This window comes from Aphelocoma coerulescens, chromosome 2, assembly GCF_041296385.1.
Source record: "Aphelocoma coerulescens isolate FSJ_1873_10779 chromosome 2, UR_Acoe_1.0, whole genome shotgun sequence".
NCBI lineage: Eukaryota > Metazoa > Chordata > Aves > Passeriformes > Corvidae > Aphelocoma > Aphelocoma coerulescens.
Genome location: NC_091015.1, coordinates 69,889,273 through 69,903,277, shown reverse-complemented (window position 1 = coordinate 69,903,277; position 14,005 = coordinate 69,889,273). Strand labels below are relative to the sequence as shown.

Sequence of the window (14,005 nt, the reverse complement as noted above, 5' to 3'; positions counted from 1 at the left end):
CAGCAGAACAGGGTGACTCTGAAATAAATTATGAATGTACCAATTATACAGGTTTTTTTGTTCTGTTTGTGGAAGCACATTCTGCATTTTATAATAGCCTATGACCAGATTTATTTTCAGTGGATCAAATGTGATTCTTTCATGCAGAAACTGAAAATGTATGAAGAGATAGCAATAATTTACACAGTTGCAACTTAGAATATGTTTCTTAATATGCAATATCCTCTAGATTAAACAGCCACATCTTCATTTGGCTTCTGGTTTGTTTGTTTACTGTCATTCAGGTATGAAAAATCTACATTTGACCGTGTACAGATGCATTTGAAAAGGCATTTGAATACCTGCACAGCTAATTAGCTGATACGGTTATGTGGACATGTTTTTTATGTACAAATAAGGAGGTGGTGAAAATGTAACCTTAAATATAATTTATTTTTGCCACTGTTTTGATAATTTGAAGAGCTGTTAGTCACTGCTTATTGAAAGCATCAGGAAAGCTTCATTTGTTGCCCACATATTCCCTGTGTTGTAACAGTTGCTCACCATCCCTGTTGTGCTGGCACACGCAGTAGTGAGTGAGGATGGAGAGCAGATGACATCAGTGCACAGACCCAGACATGAAAAGGCAGGGTCAATCTCAGCTTCTGAGCCAAGCAGCAAAGAAAGTTTGCCAGATAGGAAGGCAATTAAAGTATTGTTTCAAAAATCAATTTCGAGGCCTGTGGGGATGAGATCACAATAGCTTTGAAAGTAGGATTTAGGTAAATAAATTACAAACTATTGTTTCCAAAATGCATCCTGAGTAATCCATATTCAGTCAACTTTTGACTTTACTGCTTAGATTTGATGGCTAAAAGTAATTGGGCTGAAGGTTTGCAGTAGATAACAATTGCAGGTCAATTCTTTAGAACATATGACAATGATAGCTGATTTATATAAGCTTTTTCACATAATATAATTATGCAGATGTCTGCAGAAGGAAAAATAGACCTGGTAATGAGGAGCTGGAACTGATGCGTGGTGGGTCGATACTGCAAGACATTTATTTGGGATTGTCATAGGTTAGCACAGGGATGAAAGAGTCTTTAATAAGAGGAAAAGTATGTTGCTCTAGCAAAGAATAGCTTGGAGAGAGAGTAAAGAAACTACCCAGAAGGAAAAGAGATCTGCCAGATTATGGGAAGTAGGAAAAGATACCACAAGTGATTCCTTCACCATTTCAGTATTAGGAAAGCAGCAGAAACTAGGCTAATGGATAAAGGTGTTTTATTCATGCTTTAGAAAAAAGTGGATTTAATTTGAGGGGATCACTCATTAAAAAGTGGCATGGACATAAGAGCAGATGTCCGTAAGGGAGGTGCTCAGCAACAACTACAACACTTTCAGGAGAATTTGGAATGAATGTGTCTGTAACTCATATAAAATTCCTCCCTCTGTCTGGGAGGGGTTGACTGGGGTTGTGGAGTTTTCACTGCTCCTGTCTTTCTGGGTTGGAAATAAAGGTGTTAAGGAGTGTGAAATGGGGTGGAAATGAGGCAACATGCTGTCTATTCTCTCACCTTGTCCCCATCTTGTCCCTATAATCTGAGACTCAGTGCTCAGGAGGGCTCCTTTGTAGTGGTTTCTATATTGCTTCCTCTTCTGCCTGTTGTTTGGTGGAGCCACACAGAATCCAGTAGGTCTTGCTGAAGCTGAGGAAGCATTGGTTCTCCGTGTGCAAAATCACCACAGTCTGAAAATCTTAACAGGTTTGCATGCAAAAAGATGTTCTGCATCCTTCTGTATCGAGAATTAAAACACCTTCTTAATTTAGGTTCATGTAGTCTGTCCGTACTGCAAGACTTCATCTACAGTTTGTAGCTGTGTATTTATAACTCTTTATGACAGTCTGACAAACACACAATATCCAGGCATTCTGACACAGCTACCAGTGAATGTTCACATGATGCCTGTACATGCATTATGAAAAGTAGCTTGCTTTACTCTCATGGACTGGCGAATTAAGTGGCCCTGATTTTTCTGTCACTGTAACAAATTGTCAGTTGTGTCAAGTCAGTGGGAATACAGACTATGCTTAAAACAGAGGCAGAAGGCCAAAAGCATGAGTTTCTAGCACATGAAAAGGATATCTAGGTGGTTAGGTTTAAATTATTTTTCATAACCAGGCTTTGGTTTTGTATAAATACAATGAGTAGTCGAATTTCGAGGGTTTGGAGGAAACTGGGACTTTTTTACTGTGGTTCATAGAGAAAACATTTTAGTTTAAAATCCTTCTACTTCACCAGTCCAGGGTCAGGAAGGCTATTTGCTATTTTTAGAAAACAGCATTTATCCAGAAGCAGAAGAGGTACCACCAATTGACATTAACCCTTTCACTGGCTTCTCTTTTTCCATTTGGCTCTTGGGTGCGTGTATGTGCTTTGGAAGGGCGAGGACTGTCAGGTTCTCCATAATGACCTTGTGTGACCAAGGTATCTCCCCTCTGGAAAACAGGGAATAATGTGCTCCGTTTTTCAACTTGTACACATGTTCATACACACATTATAACTGTGCACAGGCTTATTTCCAGCTGGTCCCCATCACAAGTACCTTTGTATGAGCAGACACCTGATCAAGCTACAGACACTGGAAATTGGCATGCACGGGCTGGGTACGTGCAAAATCAGGATCTGCAGTGATCACATTTAACTTGAGAATTAAGGAGTTATGCTCTGTAATGCAAATTGCTGAATGTGTTCAGCTTGGGTAAAACAGGAAACATTTAGTAATAAATATAGCTGCCTAATGTGAATCTTATGGAAACTTCTTCCAAGATAGTGTTTAATTACAGAAATTTTCAGGTTTACATGCACCAAAGCATGGTAGATATCCACTATTTTTTTTAATAGCACTTCTGCTGTTTCAGTAAGTATCTTATCTCCATGGAGAGATCAGTTGATCTGCAGCACTGACTTTTGATGCAAGAGTGCCATACTTTAAAAAATTATGAATATGGAGGATCTTTTGTTGCTGCCAAGAGATTAAAAATAAATCCCCGAAGGCTTTGTGTGCAAAGATTCTCAAAGGACCTGTTTATCTATGGTAGTTCTGGTTGCCCAAAGATGGCTCTTTTAGGTGTACTAGCACATCATGCTTGGCATCCAGCTGGTGCTGTTGTGTCACATCTGTCCTCAGATATCCCAAGGTGTCTGAAATTGCACTGTGTGCCTCTGTGCAGGCACAAGATTCAAGCTTCTGTTTCCACTGGAAGCCAGTGAGAGCTGATTACTGATTGGACCCTCCTTGGTGCTTCCTGGCCTTGTGCTCCTGAGGGCTGCTTTTGGAGACCCATATGCATTTTGTGTTGCAGATCTCATGTCTGTCATTTCCCTGCCTGTTGAGGGGAATATATGGGTGTCTACACAGATATGCATACACATGGGGGAAAATACAACATTTTCCAGGGGAGTGTTTATATATGTTTAAGCATAGGCTTAGTACCAGTTATGCATTTACTTGGTAATGGTTTTCTTAGGTGATGTAGCAGACTGGGATCCTGATTCTGAGAGAGGAAGAGAGCTTCTTACAAGCTGCTTGTCACTTGCTAACTTATATGAAAAGTGCAGGGATTCAGCATATGCTTGAATTAGGCTCTAAAATAATGAAGTATCTGCTTTATACCATATTGGTTTTTATCCTTTTCCTCTTCCTTCACACTATAAATTACTTGTTTCTTTTTGATTTGGTAGTTGTAAGCATAAAACCACCAAGTGATTTTAGTTTATTATCATATTTTATCTCAAAACAGTACAATTTACATTTCTTAGCTGACCACAAGAGGTTTAGCTAAGTGCTTTTCTCTCTCCCACTCTCTTTCTGTAAACCCATCTGTGTTTGCTCATGTCTCATATTTATTTCACACTTTGTTTCCCTTCCAGATCATGAAGCTATCCTTTACAGCCACAAAAACATCTCTATAATGGTGACAGAGGTGCAGAAATTCATCTTATCATCTGGGTTTACTGTATAATATTGGTAGGATCTTTCCAGTTCTGTCCAGCAAGCCTTCCTGGGGCACCCTCCACTCCAGCCTCTCAAAAGCCTGAGGATGGACCTCTCTAGAACCCAATTCCATAGCCCATTCAATTCCTGTTGATTCAGTTGAAGCTAGGCCTTGTGGAGTATGATGACACACTTCAGGACAGGGTTTCTGAGACAAAATGGGGCTTCAAGTTCCTGTCAGGATATAGAAGTATTCACCAGCCAAATAAAATTTTACTGTTGGGAAGGGGACTGATTGAACTGGAGAGCAGCTGACTAATCAGAGTTTTAAGCTAAATGATTTTATATCAGTGAGCTACTGAGACTGAATGCATTAAATAAAATAAGGTCATTTCAAGTGTAAAATAAATAATACAAAAAGAATTATGCAGTACAAATCAGATTACATGCATTCCTTTCAAGCATCTTCATTAAGTAGCTGTTAGCTACTTATTTGCTGATCTTTATTCAAATTTTTAGATGCTGGTATCTGTTCTTACTTTTTACTTGATGAGCAAACAAATTGGATATGAATTCATATTTTATGAGATGTCTTTTAATTAAAAAATTTCAGGAGGAGAGAGAATGAAAGTTATTTTGTTGCCTATTTCTTCAATATATCTTTTGTGTTAACAGTAAACGTTGGTTGTTAGCAAAAAAACCAATAATAGAATAATGAAGGTTTGTTTGGAATAAATGCCCTAGGATAAGTAAAACTGAGATAGATAAATCTGGGGTGTTCTGGTGTATTGCATGATAAAAATATACAGAGCTGCTGAGCACATAAGCCTTGTGCCAGGGAATCACTTCAATGCACTGCTGTCACTGTGGAGGGAGACAAAAGGGTTTTTGTAGAGACCACGCTCCAGATTCTTCAGTGTAGTAGATAAACCTTACATTTACCAAAGTACAGGCTTGGAATAGAGCTGGAGCCCAGCTTTTTGATAGTACCTATGGAACTTCTCCATTCTGTGGTCTTTCTCATTTAGCTGAACATCCAGCCTTTTTTCCCTAACTATGCCACTTCTGCAGCGCCCTAGCAAATACCACCTGATGAGTTAGACCAGCTTATTCATCTGTAGAGCACCTTCCAGGGAGCCTCCTTTGGCAGTCAGGGAGCATAGTTGGAAAGAAAAAGAGGTGCAAAATTATTCCTACACTTGCCAGTCTCCAACTTCTTTGAGAGTGTGTCAGATCTTCTGGCAACACAAGAAAGCAAGAGCAGCTTTCCGTTGCTCAAAGTGAAATAGTCATGGATATCCTCTTAGCTGCACAATGAACTGGCCAGTCAGGTAAAGGTGGAATGAAGAAGCAACTTCCTCGACTCTGCTAGCCATTCACCATCTTGGTCACCTTCCTGTTTTCCATTGGTAATGGAATTGCCAGGGCCTGTTGCCCATTGTAGGCCTAGTTCTGAGCAAAGCCATCAGGGCAAGCACTCGGAGTGACAGTTCCGCCCAGATCTCTGACGTAACCCAGAGTGGGGTAACTGGTCTGCGTGGTTATACTGATTTTGCTGATGTTTGTGAAAGCCTATTTGTGTGTCTGCGTAGCACCCCACAAATTAGCTTCTCTCACAGAGCGCTGCAGTAGGAACCTGCAGGGGGAAGTTAAAACCAATGAGGCGACCATGGGTGAGGCCTGGAGTGAAGTGTTAAACGCCTCCTGAACAAAGCCCTTGTGTTAATTACCTCCTAACAGAGTTTTTAATGTGAGCACCACAGACTCTGCAGCTCATGGAGCCTTCCTCATGGAAGGGGAAGGCCAGCTGGCAATGAACTAAAGTAACTTGGAAATTCCTCATCATCTTTGTGATGGTAATAAGATCTAAAGCATGACAACACAGAGGAGGAAACCAGCAGCTTTGGAGTGTGCCAGAGATACTGGGATCTGGCAGTGTTTATTGTTTGTCTCACTTGCAGAATAATGTATGCCTTATGAGTAACAACATGTCCTTTTGCTGCATGAAAATAACTGCTCAGAAACAAAATCCTGTCGGTGGTGGTGATGCTGTAAAATGAATTCCATAGTGGTATTTCATCCCAATGTTTCTGTGTATTTGGTGGTGTTGCAAGTAGAATGGTGGTGAGCAATCTGGCAGAAACTGAAGGAACTCTGAACAGAAGAGAGCTTTCTCTTAGAGAACAGGACTTGTTCATTTGCTAGCCCAACTGCAAAAACAGTTAGTGAATAAATAGCCACCCTGAGCATCCTTTAAAGGTCTGGATTGTTGTCATAGTGATGATGTTATTGCCCGCTTTCACTGTCCCAAGAGCTCACCTTATTCAGCAGTACATATAAACCTATTGGGTCAAAAACCTCCAGACGGGGGGGGGGTTGGTCTTAGAATTGAGCTTCTCACACTTCTGTCAGTATAGCAGTTCTCTGGAAGTGTTACATCAGAGTGTGTCTTCATGATATCTGATCTACCAGGGTTCTCCAGCAAGATATCAGTGAAATGTTTTCATCTATTGCATACATGAATAATTAGCCTGTCAGCCTCCCTCTTGTATCTGTTCCAGTGTTTTTGAAAGGAGAGGTGATTTATGAAGGGTTCAATATGATTGTTGAAGATATTGCACATAACTGAATCAGTCATATTTTACCTGATTTTAAAGCTATGATCTTCACAGTGGAATCCATTCTCACTGCATTGCGTACGTAAGTCCATTGAAATTTTATAGAGAATAAGGGCTTAAAAATGCTAACATGCTCACTCTGTCAGCTGACTGAAATAATTGCATTAGAAAAAGTGCAAAGTTTTTGAATAATTTTGATTCATTATGAAACATTAAAACTGATAACATTATCAGATGATCCTGTAAGTGAGTGAGTGTGTTTAGTGAAGTTAAGCATTTCTCTACTGAATACAGCAATGGCAATTTAGTGGAGGGGGAAGTGGGTTGCTGGTGAGAGAAATTACAGAGATGCCTTAGACTATTTCAGGTCATTTTTGTCCTCTTCACTAACAGGGTAAGAATGTGGAAATGCATAAACTCGAACTTCAAAAGGCCTCTACCTATTTGAGGGGAAGAAATATAAACTGTCTCCCACCTTTCCAGGAACCAAAAGAATTAGTGCTTCTACACAGTTGCTGTGGCTTTGTCCTGTCAGCTTTTGTTGGGAGACTTGATGTTGCTACTACATTTGTTTAGGAGGAATTCAGGACAGAAATGTAATGAAATTGATATTTTGAAACAGAATTTTGTGTTAAATTGATATAAATACATGAGAAGTTTTTTGTTAGTCATAGTATTAATTTTTTCTATTTAATTTAGCACAAATTTTAATTTTTAATTTACTTCAAGCTGCTGCAGTATTTCGAGTTCACCAGAACTGAAAGCTGCAAAATGTAGATGTTCCTGGGTACAGACTGTGCAGAATAGAAGTGAAGGGCTCTGGGAGCTTCCCGCTCCAGGCAGCGATGGTTCTTCCTTGTGGAAATGCAAGTTGTGTACTGGGCAAAATCTGGAATACCTTATTTAAAAACATGTCTGGAGGACAGGATTCCTGAATTCTGTCCACAGCAGGTAGGGCAGGTAAGGCTTGTTATACTAAGCAGCAGTTATTAGCACTGTGTCAGTATTCCCAGTGCTCAGTGTGGGCATCATGCCATAGAGTTAAGAACCCCCCTCTATTTAGGAGTCACCTCCTCCAAGGGCTCTGGAACCACAGCCATATTAATTTTGTGCAAAACGTGTATGTCACTGTGAGTGTGGATAGGGATATTGGGACAAACAAGGCAGAAGAAGCTCTGGGAACACCAGATGTGCACAAAGAGAGTAATGAGCTAAAGTAGACAGACTTTAGACCAGGTGCTATCCTTTAACCAGAGTCTGAGACAATCCTATTGCACGTGGAGTTTTGTTTGATCCAGTTCCTCTTAACTCCAACCATGGATTAAATATATAATCTTAATGAGTCTAAATTTAAAAGGTATTCTATGAAATGATGTTAATAATTAACTAAAATCATGTTAAATTCAGAGGCAGAATTGTGTTTAAGTAGAGATGGGAATACTTTGAGGTCAATGCACAATTCACTTATGAAACACTTGAGAACAAGAACATCATCTGCAAAAAAACAATGAAAACACATAAAATCCAGTGTTTGCTAATTCAAGCTAACAAGAGAAGCAAGATGCATCTGTATACAATTTATCCTTTCTGCAAAGGATTTCATGTGGAAATTAAAAAGGCTAGATCTGCATCTAAAATCTGTGAGCAGTTAATAAGAGCATTTATTCATAGAATCATTTAGGTTGGAAAAGACCTTTAGGATCACTGAGTCCAACTGTTAACCCAGTACTGCCAAGTTCACCACTACACCATGTCCCTAGGTGCCGTCTTCAAGATCTCCAGGGATCTTGACTCAACCACTTCCCTCAGCAGCCTGTTCCAATGCTTGATAAGTCTTCTACTGAAGAAATTTTTCCAAATACTCAGTCTAAACTTCTCCTGGTGCAATTTGAGGCTATTTCCTCTCATCCTTTCCCATTCAGTCCTGTGTATCTAACAACCATTCATACAAACCTGTGAATGGCCCTGAAAGAGACACAAGGACAGGTACAGTTATTAGGAAAAGTGCCCCAGCAAATCTTATGAACTTCTGAATGTGAAACTGGGCCAAGAGTGGCATCACACAGTCAAACCTTCTTATTTCTAGTCAGAAATCTAGTTGCTATACTCTGTACGAAATCAAGCATATTAATCATGTGGGTGGGAAGCTGCTAAGTATAGAATTGCAAAAACCAGTAGAATGGATCAGAGAGAAAAGATCACTGTTAGGAGAGGACCAGAGCTCATGTCAAAATCTGCTTTTCCCCCCCCAGTGATCTGCAGACTGACTGGAACACTTGATAATTCTGTGATTTTCAAAGACACCAAAACTTGTTTGGTTTTTCATGCTTCCAGAATTTTGGCAACAGAAATGAGACAATCTGTTTAATTTCCTGGGTGAGAGGGATAAACAATGCTGTTTTAAAATACTACACAGTCTGTCACTTTTGCATTTGATAGTGCCATTCACATTGTATCTTAGGCCACCTGTGGGTGTGTAATCATGACTGGAGCAGATACTTTAAAAACTGGATTTTGATGGTTTTTATTCTGAAATACACCAATCTAAGAACAGGGAAAGAAATACTTCAGATTGGCAACTAACTCATAGTACCTTATCTGACTGGCTGATTAAACAGAATACTAACAGGATTAATCAGTAAGGCTCCTAAAATAAACTTGTGTGCGATTCATGGAAGAATAAAAACTTCACCATCTAGTGGCTGCCAGTAAGGGTCAAGGGCACCCTGTTCACAGGGCTCAATCACTGACCAAGCAAGTGCAGACAGAACACATTTTAATTTTAGGCTCTTGACACCATATACTTAATTCACGGTTGCAGTTAACAGGAACTGGATCAAACAAATCTCCATGTCCAGTCTAAGCTTCCCAGAGTCTGGGAGGTACAGCTCTGCTCTGAAGTCTCTTCCCTTTAGCACATCACCCACTTGGTACATATCTGCAGTCTGTTCAGTTGCTCAGGAAATATGAACTGAGGATGAAAGCACATTTTACAAATCTGTTTTTCTTGTAACCAACCGAGGGTTAATTCTCCTAAACAAATAAAGCATGGTTTGAACATGACGCTTTGTTTTAAGTAAAATACTATAAGTATTCTGGGGGGGAAAACTTTCCTGCCTAATCCTTGCAGTCTCTGCTTGTTTTTTATTGGTAGTTCTGTTTAAGTGAAATACATGTTTTAGGACCTTTGTGAAATCTTGAAGCTTGCTAGCCTGAACAGAATTCTGTAATTCTGGGTACAATGCAAAAACAAGTGGTGCTTCCTCTGCCTGTATTTTACCTAGCGTGTCTGTCTTTGTCTGCTGTGCCACTGAAATGTGAAAATAGCTTTATAGAAATAATGGTTCGATTCTATTTAGGGTACAAAGATAAATGGGCACTGAAAGCTTGTGGAAGTGCAGAATAAGATTGGGTTTAGCTATGAAGATACTTGTAAGGATCCCATACCTTCACGTAGGTAGTTGAACCGAATTTCCGATTTCTTAAAGATGTCACAATGTTTATACTTTCACTACAGAACTCTGGCAAGTGCAGTGACACAAGGTAACTCATAATCTGTCTAATGGAGACAAATAGCTATGGATGCATGTCAGAATAATTAATGTTGAGTCAAGTTAATTTTTTCATTTAACAAATTGAATTGTTTCAGCTAATTATGTAGTGTGGCATAAATGTGATGAGGGATGCTCAGAGAAGAAAATTATTACTTTTTTCCTCCACTGAATTAATGAAAATATTAAGGAAAATGTATGCTCAGAGAATGCAACAATGTCCAGCTTCACATGCTGAATTTTCCAGCCTTCATTGCAGCATGAGTCTGCTGGGCCTCTTGGACTGCCTAGTTCAGTGTCCTCCTTAAGACCCGCAAAATGCTCTCTGGAGAAGACTATCTTGGCTATTGTGCTCCATATCTATACAAGAAACCTGTTAGATGGGGACATCTCAGCTAGATGTGTAAGGTAGTGTCACTGCTTCCTGTTACTCTGATGAAGAAACAGACAAAATGAAGAGCTGTTCAAAATTCTAGTACCTTTTCAACTTCTTTGGCTATAGCTTTCCCTAAGCAGGGGCTTAGGAGGTAAGGGTACCAAAGTTTACTGATAATAAATACAGAAATATGTAAAATTTGACAGTGTCCAAGTTGTAGTTCCCCTGAAAGGAGGGTGTAGTGAAGTGCAGTTCACTCTCTTCTCCCAAGTACCAAGAGACAGGACAGGAGGAAATGGCCTGAAGTTGTGCCGGGGGGGGTTTAGATTGGATTTTACGAAGCATTTGTTCACTGATAAGGTGGTCAGGCATTGGAATAGGCTGCCCGAGGAAGTGTACAAGTCACCATTCCTGGAGGTATTTAAAAGACTGTAGATGTGGTGCTTTGGGACATGGTTTAGTGGTGGACTTGGCAGTGTCAGGGTAACAGCTGGACTCAGTGATCCCCTAAGGGTCTTTTCCAACATAAATGATTCTAAGATTCTGTGATAATGAGTATGTAGGGAGCCATAATCATGTTCAGTGTGGACAAACTCAGAAGCTAATTCCCCAAATCCCATGGAGTCTACCTTCTAGGCTAAGCTGCATCTGTTTTACCACATCCTCCCAGTCTTCTTTTCAGTTTTGTTTTGTTGGGGTTTGGTTTGGTTTGTTTTTAAATGTGTGTATTTCTCGCACCCCATCTGTTTTGCATTTTGTAAGTCTCATGGGCAGGTGCTCTCCTCTCCATGTTTCCACAGTGACTGGCAGGGATTCATTATTGGGAGTCCAAGTTCTACTGGACTGTAATAAGTACAAGAGTAACCTGAATCTCCTAATCCTCTTGGTCCACAGTGTTAGCTGTAATATCACCAAATGTGTGCATGTGTAAGGTTTAGTACTAAAGTGATTGTGTGTGCTGTAATTTATAAATCACGTCACAGTAAGAAGTGCTTTGATCCCAGGCAGCAGTGTCAGGTTTCAGCACATCTCTGACTAGAAAGGGCTGAGCACTGCAGAACAGATTCATTGACTCAGCTCTCATTGCAATTGAGAGAAAACATCTTGTGGTCACCCTAATATATGTTTCATGTTGGTGGCTTTAAATTATGACACAATTACCTGTTCTCTGTCAAAATGTGTTTCATTTCACAAAGGAAATCTTAAAACATTAATTACTAAAAGGTCTCATGGCTTCCTCTTGCTCTACTGTAGCATAAATGTAAACCTTCAATACTTTGTAATTTACAGCAGCGTTAAAAAGAGACTGCTCCCGAAATCACGGAATAGTTGAAGTAGAAAGGGACCTCCAGAGTTCACCTGATTTATCTCCCACTGCTCCAAGTGGCATCAGCTAGAACAGGTTACTTGGGACTGTGTCCAGATGGGTTTTGAATATCCCCAAAGATAGAGACTCCACCACCTCTTTCAGCATTGTGTCAGTGTTTGACCACCCTCAGAGTAACAGTTTTCTTCTGTGCAACTGCACAGAGAATTCTCCCTGTTCTCCCCCCTGGCTGTCTGCTTTAGCGTGCACCCTTCAGAGCCACCTGGTCAGGCTGGTTTCTCAGAAGAAGTGTGAGCACTCTGCCCATGGCACTTTCCTGTACCCTCATTTATGTGCACACGATTTCTGTGGCCACCCTTCCTCAGGAGGTCTCTCCTGGCCAAGGCACCCAGCAGTCTCTGCTCCACCACTACCTCCCTTTCATCACTGTTTTCAAGCTCTCCTCACCAGGCTAGTCAGCCAGTTGGTAGGGATGATTTTGCTTCGTTTTTCATTCTTATCCAAGGCAACTTGAGACCAGGGGAGCCACGTGCAAAGTCAGATGTGACTTAGATGCAGCAATACTGATAGAATGGGATAATGAGAAATATTTGTGTGAAGAGCAGTTCTGGAAGCAGGCAAAGTGAAAAGGCAGTAATCAGGGAAATAGCCCTCTCTCGACTGAGGAAATAATTCAGCAAAAAGAAGACTATGAAGCAGTTGTGTGCTTCTGACATTTATTGAATCTTTAAAATCTTTGATGAGAAATACCTGTATTTTGAAGATCTCAGCTGTCTGCTATTGACGGAATGTGGCTGAATTTGTGTGTGTGTGTGTAGATATATACATGTGCATACATAGGTGGCCAAAGAAAGTACTTCTTAGCGAATAAAATTTTTGACTATACCTAAGAAAAACCCAGAATCCACACTATGCATGACCCACCCTGTATATGGTCCTCAAACTGAAATATTCATATAGCATTTCTCCCACAGCACTTCGAAATTATGAACAACAAATATAGAGTCAAATTCTCTCCTTCATCCCTGTGATGGGCAGCTTATTCCAGACTGTGTTTTAATAGTCTTTCATGCACCCATGTGTCAGATTAAATAGTAGAAATGCCAACTGGATGATAATGTAGTATCATTTCTGGAAGTATTGGCTTTTAATGTTAATCTTCAATGGTATGCTTTACTGCAGGCATGTGCATACATTAGATAACCCCAGCATGCAGAGAATATTTTAAGACACACATAATTTCGAAACACCCTTTAATATTTAGTGAAAGTCATGATACATTCCATGCACATAAGATCAGAAGCAGACCTTCCAGGCTTGTTTTACTTCTCAGGATAGATGCCAAATTGGGAGCCCCCAGTATTTTGTTTTTCTATAGGACAGTTAAAGTGGCACCACAAGCTGTTCCACTGACATCTGAGCCTGGTCTTGGGCAGCCAGCTCACAAGGTGGAAGTGCCAAGGAGAATAATAAATACAACTATCTTCATATGCTTATCTTTTCACCTGAGATTAAAAATGAGATTTCCAAAACAAATGTTGCCAACTGTTATGGATTCTGGGATGTTGAAGTGTGATGTCAGAAAATTCACTTTAGTTACTAAACTCGAGCATCTGGTGCTACCAGCAGTGTCCAAAATCAACCTGTTAAACCACAAGCAATATTATTTTCTACTTCTATAGCTACTTCTCTCTCACTTTCTATTTATCCACTGATGATTACAAAAAAAGAAAACAAAAGGAAAAGCTGCTTCCTTACATTTAAGCAACAATATTTTATAGCCACAAAATAAAAGATTAACCCTCTGTAATTCAGAGATTTTATAGCGAACAACATGCTAGATTTTCACATTGAGCTAGCTGCTGCTTAGAAGGAGGAAGAAGTGCATGTAAGATTAGATTCAAAACAGTTCTGTGAAATGTATCTGGCCCCTTTATGCAACAACCTGCTACACGGGGGAGAGGAGAAAAACAAATCCTGGCCTTGATGTCAAAACAATGTAAACTCCTTTTAGTATGTTGACTTCTGGAACAAGTGAGGCATGAAAACAAAAGCGCAGAGCCCTCAGTAGTGACAGTGAATATTTTATCTTACCAAGAGAAAGCAACAAGAGACCAAATCCTTAAAGCATATGCTGTGCTGACAGTGCGCA

General features: G+C 40.0%; 1 protein-coding gene across 3 annotated transcripts in view; it reads left to right on the top strand.

Annotated features, from left to right (window-relative positions):
• Positions 1 to 14,005, top strand: part of KCNG2 (potassium voltage-gated channel modifier subfamily G member 2) — a 54,253-nt gene that overhangs the window by 13,699 nt on the left and 26,549 nt on the right. The gene's annotated exons all lie outside the window — the stretch shown is intronic.